This window comes from Anomalospiza imberbis, chromosome W, assembly GCF_031753505.1.
Source record: "Anomalospiza imberbis isolate Cuckoo-Finch-1a 21T00152 chromosome W, ASM3175350v1, whole genome shotgun sequence".
In the NCBI taxonomy this organism is placed as follows: domain Eukaryota; kingdom Metazoa; phylum Chordata; class Aves; order Passeriformes; family Viduidae; genus Anomalospiza; species Anomalospiza imberbis.
Window position 1 is genome coordinate 2352108 of NC_089720.1, and position 12791 is coordinate 2364898.

The 12791-nt window shown below is 36.5% G+C and overlaps 1 long non-coding RNA gene across 1 annotated transcript; it reads left to right on the forward strand.

Annotated features, from left to right (window-relative positions):
* The first annotated feature begins 1045 nt into the window (after positions 1-1045).
* LOC137464313 (uncharacterized) lies at positions 1046-12189 on the forward strand. Its single transcript, XR_010994178.1, has 7 exons — positions 1046-1221; positions 3761-3918; positions 4183-4259; positions 10533-10705; positions 10860-11019; positions 11195-11337; positions 12073-12189. It is a non-coding gene; the product is annotated as an uncharacterized lncRNA (long non-coding RNA).
* Positions 12190-12791: the final 602 nt, after the last annotated feature.

The window sequence follows — 12791 nt, forward strand, 5'->3', positions numbered from 1 at the left end:
TTGTCATACTAAGGAAAATTGTATGGTTTTCATATAATGTGGTAAATATCAAAGCAGCTGTCCAATGGATTGCGTGTTGTCTGAGTTTTGTATAAACCATTATGTCAATGTAATGTAATGTAGTGTTAGCCTCATATACATGACGTGTTAGCCTCATGACATAGCTAGTGTCATTGTGCATACTATGGTGTACTGTTCATACTTGCTGCTGTGACGTTTAAGGGGATAGATTTTCCTGTTAAAAGGGAGAATAAAGATGACTGTATCTAGGAAGCATTTAGATTAATTTAGAGTGTTTAGTAAGTTCTATGGTTCTTGATTTGCTTTTTCTTATTTGAATAAGAAAGCAAGCTAATAAAAATTTGATGCATAGTTGACAGGTCTTTGTTTTGTGGAAGGTTTTGAAAGCTTAAACTTCACTCCCAAAGTGGTTTACTTGAGAATAGCTGCAATATTGAATGTAGCTGTATTTTAACAATTATTAAATTACACTTTGAGAGTAGCTAGCAAATCTTTGACCTACACCTTTATAAATGTTAGTCAAAGCCTAAATTTTGTGCTTCATGAGAATTTACAAAATTTGACGGTGTGGGATGTGAAAACATGAGAAATGAGGCTATAGCATATCTTCCACCTTTCCAAGTATCTACTCTGCTTTATGCATTTGTGAGCAGAGAGAATGGGGGTGAAGGTTATACTTTTCTGTGTTTTTCTGTTAATGCTGCTTTGTTTTTTGTTTGAAGCACACAGAGTAAATACAACTGCATATAAAAATAGAGGAGAGAATGATCAGAACAGTTTATCTGTTATTTTCTCAGAAGCAATCAAGTCTTGCTTCATTTTGTATACCATTTTTTATTTAATTAATTATGACTAATCTGGAAAATTGATAAAGGTCACTGTATATCCATTAGTAATGCTTGATATTTCTAAAAGGAGAAATTCAAATTTGCAAATGTCTTTTTAGATTTACTGAGAAATATATGAATTTTGCTTTACTATTTAAAGTTTCATACTCTGAGTTGTATGCAAGTTGGTTCTTTTTAAGCTAAAGAAACAACTTCAGATACTTTTTGATATGTCAGTTCTATTGCAAGATGTATCTGACTTTTTGTTACACTGTTTTGTGCCTTTATCTTTTAGGACTGGATGAAGGCTCTGCAGATGTTTTGCAGTTTAAGGAAAAATAGTCCAGGGACATCAAATAAACGTCTACGTCAGGTGAAGCTATATAGATACGAGGAGGGAGCGAGGGGGGGAAGAGGGGGAGAGGTTGCCTCCTTGCTACAAAATGATGATATATGTCAGACCTTTCCTTTCAACAATAGTAAATCCTGCATGTGCTTTCTTTTTCTTGGAGTTATACAGTACCTTTGTTAAACCAATGGGAATGACTTCCACTCTGTTATGATATCTATATACACAATGATCAAAATGGTGTTTAGGCAATTGGCAGATGTTTTGCTAGGTATTAATTTCTGATCACATTTACGTAAAAGTGTCAGCAATTCAGCATTTGTATTGTCTTAACTCTTACAGTTCACCAGATTTGACAAACTTATGTCGCATGTAACCAAAATAATAGTATAACTAATATATTAATTTTTCAGTGGCAAATACATGCTTAACTGTGATGATGGCATATATTCTTTTGGTTTCTTGAGAGTACTGTTGTGTCCAGAATTTCTTTCAGAGGTAGAGGACAGATAATCATAAATGACTACATAAGTGATAATTGAAGAATAATGAGAATAAAAAATCCTTGGTATCATTGAATGCTATGAATGTTGGAAGCAGCTGTTTTACCAGTCTATAGGAAAAGGAATAAATTTTATGGGTGAGGTTTTTTTAGGAAATGCAAAATTATTTTGTGGTCAACATTAAAGATGATTGAATACTTCTGAAAAAGTAAACTAAATTAGTTCAATTGATATATGAATGGCAGAAGAAATTTGGAGCCAAAAAAGCAAAGCACCTACAGAGTGATCATCTGAAATAATTCTGTATTTGCAAACACAAAGCAAATATTAGGCTGCATGAAGGAATAGTATAGAAGATAGATACTATTTCATATTTATGGTGTTCTCATTTAGGATACAGCTAGTTTTGATCATCTTATATCAAATGTACAAAGAAAATGAGAAAACTATAGGCTGGAATGAGTAAAAGAATTTCCAGGTAAATAAGTGTGGGAAGTATTGAACTATTTAGAGAGGTGAAAACTATAAAAAGCATGAATGATCAAGGTAGATGAAGTGTATAAAGATCAAAAATCATGCTTCCATGACTACCTTACAGACGTTTTATCAGTTTCAGGGTTTCTCAAACTGTCCTTTGAAATTTTGGGTACTGAATATTTGCATTTAAATGAAATTTTGACCTGATTAAATATAATATATCCTGTATTTGACTAAATTGACTTCAGTTGATATCTGTAGATATTTGATTAAGCTATGAATTGCATGCAATTCAGAAGTTTGTAAAATAGTAGACTATTTAAAATGTATTTAATGTAAATGAGTTCAGAGGGTTCCTTGTCATTTTTTGGAAATTGAGTTTCCAGGCGCTCTTATTTTGAGAATCTGTGGTACAGACTAATATCTTCCTTATAACAGGGAGAAAACAGTGTTGTGTGTTAAACAAAAGAATTTTATGTAATCTACTGGTTTTTAGAATAGAATAGAATAGAATAGAATAGAATAGAATAGAATATTTCAGTTGAAAGGGACCTACAAAAATCACCTAGTCCAACACCCTGATCAATTCAGGACTGACCAAAAGTAAAAGCATAGTATTAAGTAAGGGCATCATCCAAGTACCTCTTAAACACTGATGGGTTTGGGACATCAACCACCTCTCTGGGAAAAGCCTGTTCCACTGTTTGACCACATTCTGGGTAAAGAAATGCTTCCTAATGTCATCTAAACCTCCCCTGGTGCAGCTTTGAACCATTCCCACACATCCTGTCAGTGGATCCCAGGGAGAAGAGCTCAGCACCTCCCTCTCCACTTCCCCTCCTCAGGAAACTGTAGAGAGCAAGGAGGTCACCCCTCAGCCTCCTTTTCTCCAAACAAACAAACCCAGTGTCCCCAGTTGCTCCTCATAGGACATTCATTCCAATTCCTTCACCAGCTTTGTTGCCCCTCTCTAGATGCATTCAAGGACCTTCACATCCTTATTAAATGGTGGGGCCCAGAACTGCACACAATACTTAAGGTGAGGCTGCTCCAATGCTAAATACAGCAGGATAATCATCCCTTTTGACTGGTCTGTTATGCTGTGCTTGATGCACCTCAGATGCACCCCAGGATGTGGTTTGCTCTCTTGGCTGCCAGGGCTCACTGCTGACTCAAATTAAGCCTAATGTGTTAGGAAAGCATAAAATGCAGCATTGTGTTTGGATTTGTCCATGGTTCTTACTTAAGATACGAGTCTTTAGCTTCAGCAGAATTTTCTATGCATAGAAAAAGTTAGTAATTGCAAATCTTATTGTGATGGTTTTTAAATAAAAAATGAGGCAAAGCTATGGTGCTGGAGGTTTATTTTCAAGTTGTTGCTCTTACTTTGTCCCTGGTGCCTCTTAAAATCTTCTTTCATTATTCCTTATTCCTTTTCCCTTCTCTTTCTATTAGGAAGTTATATTTTCTATTTTGTATTTAATATTTATTCCTTAACATTAAGCTTCAACATGTGGGGGGGATAATTCCAGTCTTTCTTAAATAAATAAAATAAATAAATAAACTTTGTGTATTTTCTTTAGGTCCTCAGTCTTATCTTGCATGTAGAAGAAGCTCATACACTCCCAGTAAAACATTTTACTAATCCATATTGTAACATCTACCTGAACAGTGTCCAGGTAGCAAAAACACATATCAGGGAAGGTCAGAACCCTGTATGGTCAGAAGAATTTGTCTTTGAGTAAGTCAATCTTATTGAATTACTGAATTTCACTTGAAAGTTGCATTGCATTTAAGATTCTTTGCCCTGTACTGTTTTGTATCTGCTTTTTAAAAATACTGTATGCATGGTTATATAGGATCCACAAATGCATCGATAGATTTTTATGTATGAATCTAAGTATCTTTGGCTGGTCGTGATAACTTCGGATTGAAATAGCTTTAGAATAAATTTAAATGTTGGCCAAATGTAGTATTGATTGGGGCTTTTTGTCTTTTTCCCCAGTGATCTTTCATCTGCTATTAATAGATTTGAGATAAGTCTTAGTAACAAAACAAAGAAAAGTAAAGATCCAGATATATGTAAGTATTTTTATGTAAAGTATGCATATATACTTTAACAATGGATAGAGTTTGCATTGCTCTTGTCAAACATTGTCACAAGACAATTAAGTACATTCTGTGACTATCATACAGCTGTATTGGTATGTTTTAGATGTCTGTTAATGATTTTACATTAATGTTTTTACAGTAAGAACCTGCATGTTTTTTAGTAGTAAAATGCACAGTAGTCCAATACTATATATCTGATGGCTTTTCTAGCTCTATTCCAGTATACCTATTGTGTTATACTGTGACCATGTTTACAAAAAAAAAAAAAAGAGGAGCTTTCAGAATTAATCTCCTTCATAAAATGTTAAGTTTCATTAAGTTAATGTCTTTAATTTTTTTAAGCTCAACTGTGTAAAATTACTTTTGTCCTTCTCAGGATTTTTTTGTTGCTTCCAGTGAGAAAGAGGGAGAAACAGTAGTACTTTCCTCACTTGAAAATAAATTAAACTCCAATTTGACAGTCTGTAGAACAAAACTTTCCTCAGTCCTTGTAGCATCTTGTTCTTCCCCCCATTCTATCTCATCTGTGTTCCCAAGATTGTACTTTCCTCCTGTTATTTACTCAGCTTCTTCAGCTGTTTTGTTTCTATTTTACTATTCCAGAAAACTACTAACAAGACGGTAAGACTTATCAGCTTTCAAAAAACAAAACTAAACAAAAAACCCCAAACCCAACCCACCAAAATGAACCCTCCCCAAAAAACCCACACTTGAATTCTGAGCCACACAATGTGATTTTTTGGCTTTCAAAGTATTTTGTTTCCCACAATAATTGTCTTGTAACTTCATCCCTTTGCCTCCTCTCAGTTGCCTGCAGAACAGACACCCTTTCACCCAACAGTTTTTCCAAGTACATTTTTGTTGTGTTCCAACCTGTCCCAAAGCCTAGCACAGTACTGATAATCTGTTGCTGTTAGTTTTGATTTGCATGGTATTGTGTTACTGGCCTGTTATATTTGCTTCCATGTCAATTTATTTCTCTTTTTTTCCTCTCAGAGAAGAGATCTGTAGGGAAACTTTGACGAAAGTAGAATAATTACTGTGAAGACAGAATGCTCTTGCCAAACCTAATTCAATTTCAAAACTGTTGCTCTTTCCTTTAACTACAAAATTTTCTGCATAGCAAAAGGAAAAAAGATGTATTTTATTTGACAGACAAAAGGACTTTCTGATTGCAGTTGTGACCTTGTTATTGCATGGTTCTATGCATTTGAGCTAGAAAATTCTTTATCTTGGCCAAAGCTTTGGTTAGTAAAAGACCCTTTCAAAGGAAAATTCATTAATGGGATACTTCAGTAATTTCTTTTAAAGTGTTTTTGTAGTTTCCTTCTCTTTGTCCAGATTAAGGAGATTGTGCTACTTTTAAATGTATCCAACTGGTGGAAGGTTATAGATTTTTTTCTTACCTAGGTCAAGAGGATTGGCAATGTTTTTTGATTGTGGTTAGGTAGACTCTTAGAGCATAACCTAACAGTCCTATCATTTTGGGATAAGAATTAGACCATATCAACTTGAATTAACAAGCATATCTGCCTACATCCCCATCCCTATTAAATATTTGAAGTATATGGGGAGAAAAACTGAGCTAAAAGAGACCATATCCAACTTGTCTTCGTGCAATGTTGCCTAAACCTCCAAAAGCAAGAAAAGGGGTTGATTACCTTTCTGAACATTTCTCCTTTGTAGCCACAGTTTTTAAAAGTGGATTGCTCTGAAACAGGAGTAATGTCAGAGCTATATTTTTTCAATATTTGTGGTGAGTTGACCTTGTCTGGCTGCCAGGTGCCCACCAAGCAGCTCTCTCACTCCCCCTTCTCAGGGGGACAGGAGGAGAAAGGATAAGGTGAAAAAACTCATGGGTCAAGATAAAGGCAGTTTAACAAAGAAAAGGAAAGGCTGCACATGGGAACAAAGGAAAAAAATATTCTCTACTTCTATCAACAAGTGATGTCCAGACGCTTGCTAGGAAGTAGGGCCTCAGTATGCATAGTGGTTGCTTTGGAAGACAAATGCCTTAATAATGAATGCCCTCCATCTCCTTTTTTTTAGCTTAGTATTCTTCTTAGTATTGCTGACCACAACACCATGTCTTATGGGATATCCCTTTGGTAAGGTTGGGTCAGTTGTCCTGTCTATGTCATAGAATCATAGAATGGCTTGGCTTGGGACATTAAAGATCATCTAGTTCCAACCTGCTACCATGGGCAGGGGCACCTTCCACTAGACCAGGTTGCTCCAAGCCCCATCCAACCTGTCCTTGAACACTTGCAGGGATGGAGCAGCCACAGCTTGTCTGGGCAACCTGTTCCAGTGCCTCACCACCCTGAGAGCAAATAATTTTTCCCAATATCTAATCCAAACCCATTCTCAGTTGAAAGCTATTACCCCTTGTCGTATCACTACAATTCTTGATAAAGTCCCTCCTCATTGAAATGAACAGGGCTAATGCCTTTATTAATGTTCAGCTCTTTATTAACAAGATCAGCTGGGCAGGGGGCCTGACACGGGGCTCGCCCCGCAGTTGCAGCTTTCCCAAGTAGCTGAAAGGGAAGGAAGCGTGCAGAGTCTGTCACTAAAGTCCAGAACAACAGCTGTCCCCTCTCCTTCCCTTGTGGCAGCTTCCGAAGTTCTGTCTTCCCATCTCCGCTTCCCACAGCCTAGTCTAGTCTAGTCTTTTTTAGGTGATGGTGGCAGGCAAAAGTTAATTAGGGGAATGTGTTTCCCCTCTTCCTAAGCTAGGGCATTTGTCTAGCCCCCTCTACTGTGTTTAGTTCTTTATTTAGGGGTGTCTTTATCCCCTAAAAACATTCCCATGATCCCAAGGGGTTCTTATTTGCATTTTAGTCCCAGAATGTCGGAGTGGGTGGGGGAGGCTGGTTATCTCCAGGTAGTTTGGAGAAAACAAACAGAGCAATTAGCTAATTAACATTTCAATATGAATTTGTATGAATTCAATATGAATGTACTCAGCTAGAGTTAGTAGTTGTTTCCATGTTGCCATGGGAACTAGGAAGGCCCTGCCTGGGAGTATCAGAAACTTTGTTCATTACACTCATTATTCCTGTGGGCTCCCTTAAAGTACTGGAAGGCTGCTATAAGGTCTTTCCACAGTTTTCTCTATGTTAAGCAACCCCAGCTCTCTCAACCTTTCCTCATAGAGGAGCTGCTCCAGCCCTCTGATCATCTTGGTGGCCCTCCTCTGGACCCACTCAAGCAGGTTCACTTCCTTCTTATGCTTGGGGCCCCAGAGCTGAACACAGTATTCTATGTAGAGTCTTATGAAAGCAGAGTAGAGTGGAAGAATGACCTCCCTTGACCTGCTGCCCACGCTGCTTTCAGTGCAGCCCAGGATGCAGTTGGCTTTCTGGGCTGCAAGCGCATATTGCCTTTGTCTCTCCTTTCAGCCAGTTTGTATTTGCAGTAGTGCCATAGCTTGGTTTTGAAGTAATTTGAGAATATGCAGCTAGAGGACAAAAAATGTCACTGTGATACACATGTATCACTTCTGTGGTACTGGGAAATAAGCCTACTATGGCAGGTTATATACTTGGCTCTTTCCCTCTCATATTCTTCATTAAATATGTGCTAAACGTATTAAGTAGTGTATGTAAGCACTCTTGCATTGACATGGGTGGACTTTAAACAAGGGGGCGAAACTATGGAGCCTATCAAGTACTTGTTAATGGTAGTAACAACATATTGTCTACCAACAGGAGGTACCAAAAATAAGATGTTGGCAGGCCCTTCTTTGAAGAACTTAGTGTAAGAGTTTCAAGTCCTTAACAGCTCCTCACTGCCTTGTAAATGGATTGTGCTAACACATGAGTAAGCTGTGGGTGGGAAAGCCAGCATTTAATGTCCATTACTGAGCAATTTATTCTTTGTCAACATTTAGATAAGCTTTTATTCTGAATCAGTAAGTGGTTTTAGGGGGTTTGGTTGGTTCTGGTTAGGTTCAACAAAGGCTTCACTGTAAACTTAAGTTCATTTCCATTCTAAAAAATCCATAAGTTTTAACCACTTTAAGTTTGATTTCCAGACTATAATTATTAATCATCAATATATAAACTTGTTACTAAATATTAATCCCTAAGCTTAATTTGCAAACAAACTGTTAAGAAAGCTCAGTTTTATCTTTTATTTTACTAATGTTCATCATGTTAAACATTCTTGGTTCAGGGTTGTATACAGTTTTTGACTGTGCTTGCAAAGAATGGATCAACTTTTGGGGGTTTTCCTGTATATTTGTTATTCTATCATAATGTGCTAGACTGCAAAGTTTAAACATCCTTAAATCCAACTAATGGCAGTCTCGAACATAGCATAATAGTTCAATATACTTTTCTAAGTAGCAGAAAGTGTTTCTTAAAGTTTTTGAATATAAATTATAACAAGTATTCTACAGTCCATATGTTGATGCTTCTGTTTCAATCTTTTAAGATCAAAATAAGATTATAATATTTATATTATCACTAGAAAGTGCTACTGTATAACCATAGGAAAAATTAAATCATCAGTGTCAGGAAAATTAATCCACAAACATCAGAGGTTTATGTCCAAAAAAGAGACAGAGGAGTCCTGTAACTTTATTCGAATAAAGGGAGAGGTCAAGGGTATTTCCCATGGGGTCTCTCGAATTTTTGGAGGATGCAGCCTCCTTTTTATCCTAATTTCCCAACAGCATTTCCCTCTCTTTCCCCATTGGCTGAGGTACTTGAGAGGTACAGACTTTCCAAAATGCCTATTACCTATGATCCCCTTCTAATGTATCCCCCCCTTTTTTTTTTTCTTTTCCTTGTGCCACTCAGTGGAATTCCTATGGAATTTATGGTTCTTCCCATTGTTTCTTTCTTCTCTCAGAATCCAGTTTTATTTATCAGCAGACCTACAGTTTGTAAAGACAAATCCCTCATTCCTTTCAATGGTTATTCTGAATCCTGCATCTCATTGTTCCCGTCAATGAGATACATGCCTTATATGCACAAGCAAAACAATAAGAAAACACGTTGCTCAGCTGAGGGTGTGAGAGTTTTGCTCAGAAGAAATATTTTGGGAAGTTAATTGATTATCTGGTGTAAAGACAGTCCAGTCCGCACTTGTGATAAGTAGCAGATGATGACGAATTGTTATATCCACTACCTGACTGAATTAAATGTCTTACCTTATCAATTCATCAACTTCAAAGAATATGAAATATTAAATCTATATTAGAAATATTATGTCATTCTGTTCCATTATCTGATTATGCAAATGATGACCCAACATAATGCAGAATTGGGGCAGTGGAAAGTCTGCTAGAACTGGTCAAAGGTTTTGCAGAAAAGTGAAAAAGAAATGTGTGATAGTGTTTTTGATTGTTTTGATTTTTGGGGGGATGATTGGGTGTTTTTTGTTTGGGGAGTTGTTTTGTTTAAATGTGAGGGACTTGATTGAAAGTAGATTTCATCAAGAGATGCAGAAAAAAAGTGTTTGCTTAGAAGTTCCAGACAGTCTGTTCAGGAGTGCATGTGCTTAATTTGGAATGGTCAGTGGTCTGACTACTGCAGCTTACTAGTCGGCTGTCAGATCAGACTTTCAATTATGGTTGAATAGGCTGGTGCAGGTCATTACTTAGTAATTTTAAGGTGCCAACACCACCAAAAAAAAGTGAATTAATGTTTTTATCATATGTAGTTGACTTGTCATTATTTGGGCAGTAACCTGTCTGGGAAGGACTTCTTATATGTTTTGCATAAAATGCTGCAGCCTTAAACTTGAGAGTTTCAAAGTATTGAAGAAATACATTTGACAACATTTGGGAAAGATGTAGTAAAGCTAAAAATAAAGATTAAAAATGGTAACAAAATGGTTCAAAAGCAGACCTGATAGAGGTATGAGCCCAGGGCTTCAAAAGAGGACAGTGAATTCTAATCATTTTACCTGTTTTAATTTTCTTATTGCTGCCTAGGTTTGCAAGGTAGCTGAGGGAGCAGAGGGGCTTTTTCCCCTATTTGGGCATTAAAAAGAAAACTTTTTTTATATCTCAGGGTATGCATTATTTACAGCATGCTTTATATTTCAACCTCAGTTTTCAGGAGTCTGTTAAACCATCTAAGAGATAATCTGATGACACAAATTTTGATCATTTTTATTAATACTCTTTTGCTGAAGCAAGGTGACGTGCTGAAAAATTTTTTTTTTTTAATTCAATGCTAGCACTGTTTTGCTGGAGATAACCTATTTAACAATGCTTTTTTCTTAAAGTGTTTATGCGTTGCCAATTAAGCCGATTACAGAAAGGACATGCAACAGACGAGTGGTTTCAACTCAGTTCCCATATACCACTGAAAGGTATTGAGCCAGGATCTTTGTGTGTTCGAGTACGATATTCTATGGAGAAGATCATGCCAGAAGAGGAGTACAGTGAGTTTAAAGAGGTATTAAGGTTTTTTTCCTCATTTTTTCTGTCAAAATCAGTTTCTTTGTTGTTTGAGGGAAATTTCAGTAACACTTACAGATGTTGCTAAGTTGTATTTGTGGCGACTCTTATTTTAGCACAAATTTCTGAACATTGTTTTGGTTTTCTTTCAGCTCATACTCCAGAAAGAGATGCATGTAGTCTATGCCTTATCACATGTTTGTGGCCAGGATAGAACACTGTTGGCTGGCATTTTATTGAAGATATTTCTTCATGAAAAGCTTGAGTCACTATTGTTACGTACACTAAATGACAGGGAAATAAGCATGGAAGGTACTGTACTAATTACACTAACATTAGCTGAAACTCTGGGGAGGGAATGACTCCTATGTCTTCATTTCTGTCTCCTCTCTTTATTGCATCATATATCAAACTGTGAACACAGCTTATTTTTCCCCTCTGCTTTTTGTTGTCTCATTTTCCCAACTTTATACTTTATTTTTTTCAGATGAAGCTACTACTTTGTTTCGTGCCACCACTTTAGCAAGTACACTTATGGAGCAATATATGAAAGCCACAGCAATACGTTTTGTTCATCATGCACTGAAAGAGAGTATATTAAAGAAAATGGAGAGGAAGCAGTCCTGTGAGGTGATAACTTGAACTATGTTTTTTAAATTTTGATTTGTTGAAATGCTGATCTACTGGTTATTTGCTTTAGAAGCATTTATTAATCCTTCAGAAATAATTTCAGTACTGGAACTGAACTGATTATGAGGGTTTTTTTCTAAATGTGAGTTTGGACAATGTTCATAGCATCACTTTTAAATAAGCTTTTAAACTCAAATTTCTTTAAATTATGTATTTATTCTTTAGCAGTTGTATGTTCTGTTGCAGCAGTTACTAAATGGCCTACCTTAAATAACTTGATTTAAGCTTCAGATATGCTAGAAGTCAATGTCTGAAATAAGTTTAATTTTTAAACTCCCCTTACATTAACTGCTTGTGTTAGATCCTACCTTTATTTCTAAAACAACTCTCCTAACTTCTGTTTCACTTGAACTTAATTGTGGAAAGGGGAGGGCTGTGTCCTCAGAATACTGGATTAAAAGATGATAATATACATAGTTAGAAAAAGGTGTGTACTTGTGGATAGTGTTAAATGTGCTGTTAAAAGCATAGTACACTATAACTTAAAAACTTTGCTTTTTCACATTAGTTTTCTGGCTAGCCTTGAAACAGATTTGTAAGTTCTGTACAAGATTTGTACAGCAGTAGAATATTTAATTTATTTTGAAATAGTATTCAGTGTGTAATATTATCAAATTATATATGTAGTTCTATTCAAGAGACAAAACTTATGTCTTTTTTCCCTTTTGGTTTTAGTTAAATCCTTCGAAGTTAGAAAAAAATGAAGATGTAAACACTAATTTGGCACATCTACTCAGTATACTTTCGGAATTGGTGGAGAAAATATTCATGGCTGCAGAGATACTGCCTCCGTAAGTTTGCACTCTTGTCTTCAAATTTGTACTTGCAAATTCCTGATTGTTGTTTACATTGCACCATAAAAATGGTGTTTTATTGGTTTATCTTATACTAATCAGTACTAAGGCTAAATTCTTTAGGGCTGTGTCACGGTTTGACACTGGCGCAATGCCAGCACCCCCATGAAATTACACCTTCCCAAATAAGTGCTGTGAGATGTGATCAGGAACAGAGCAGAGCAGGCCCACACTTAATAACAAAGGGAAACAACTTTATTAAACTACTACTACTATAAGGGACACACACAATAAATCCAGGATGAAGACCCTCCAAAACACTCCTCCTCCCCCCACCCAATTTCTAACAAAACCACAGTGAGAAACCACCCAGGATTCCTGATCAAGTTGCCACCCTTCTGATAATCAATACTCAGTCCATCAAGGGAGAGAGGAGTCTCTCTTGCACCACAGACTTCCCCCAGCAGACTGCTTATAGGGCTCCTTTAAGGATGCTTTGCCACAGACCAAAAGAGACAACAGTTCAGCTTCTAATCTTGGGACCACAGTCCCCCCCATTTCTTCCTCCACTGGGGCCAAGGGTCTCAAGAACAGAGATCA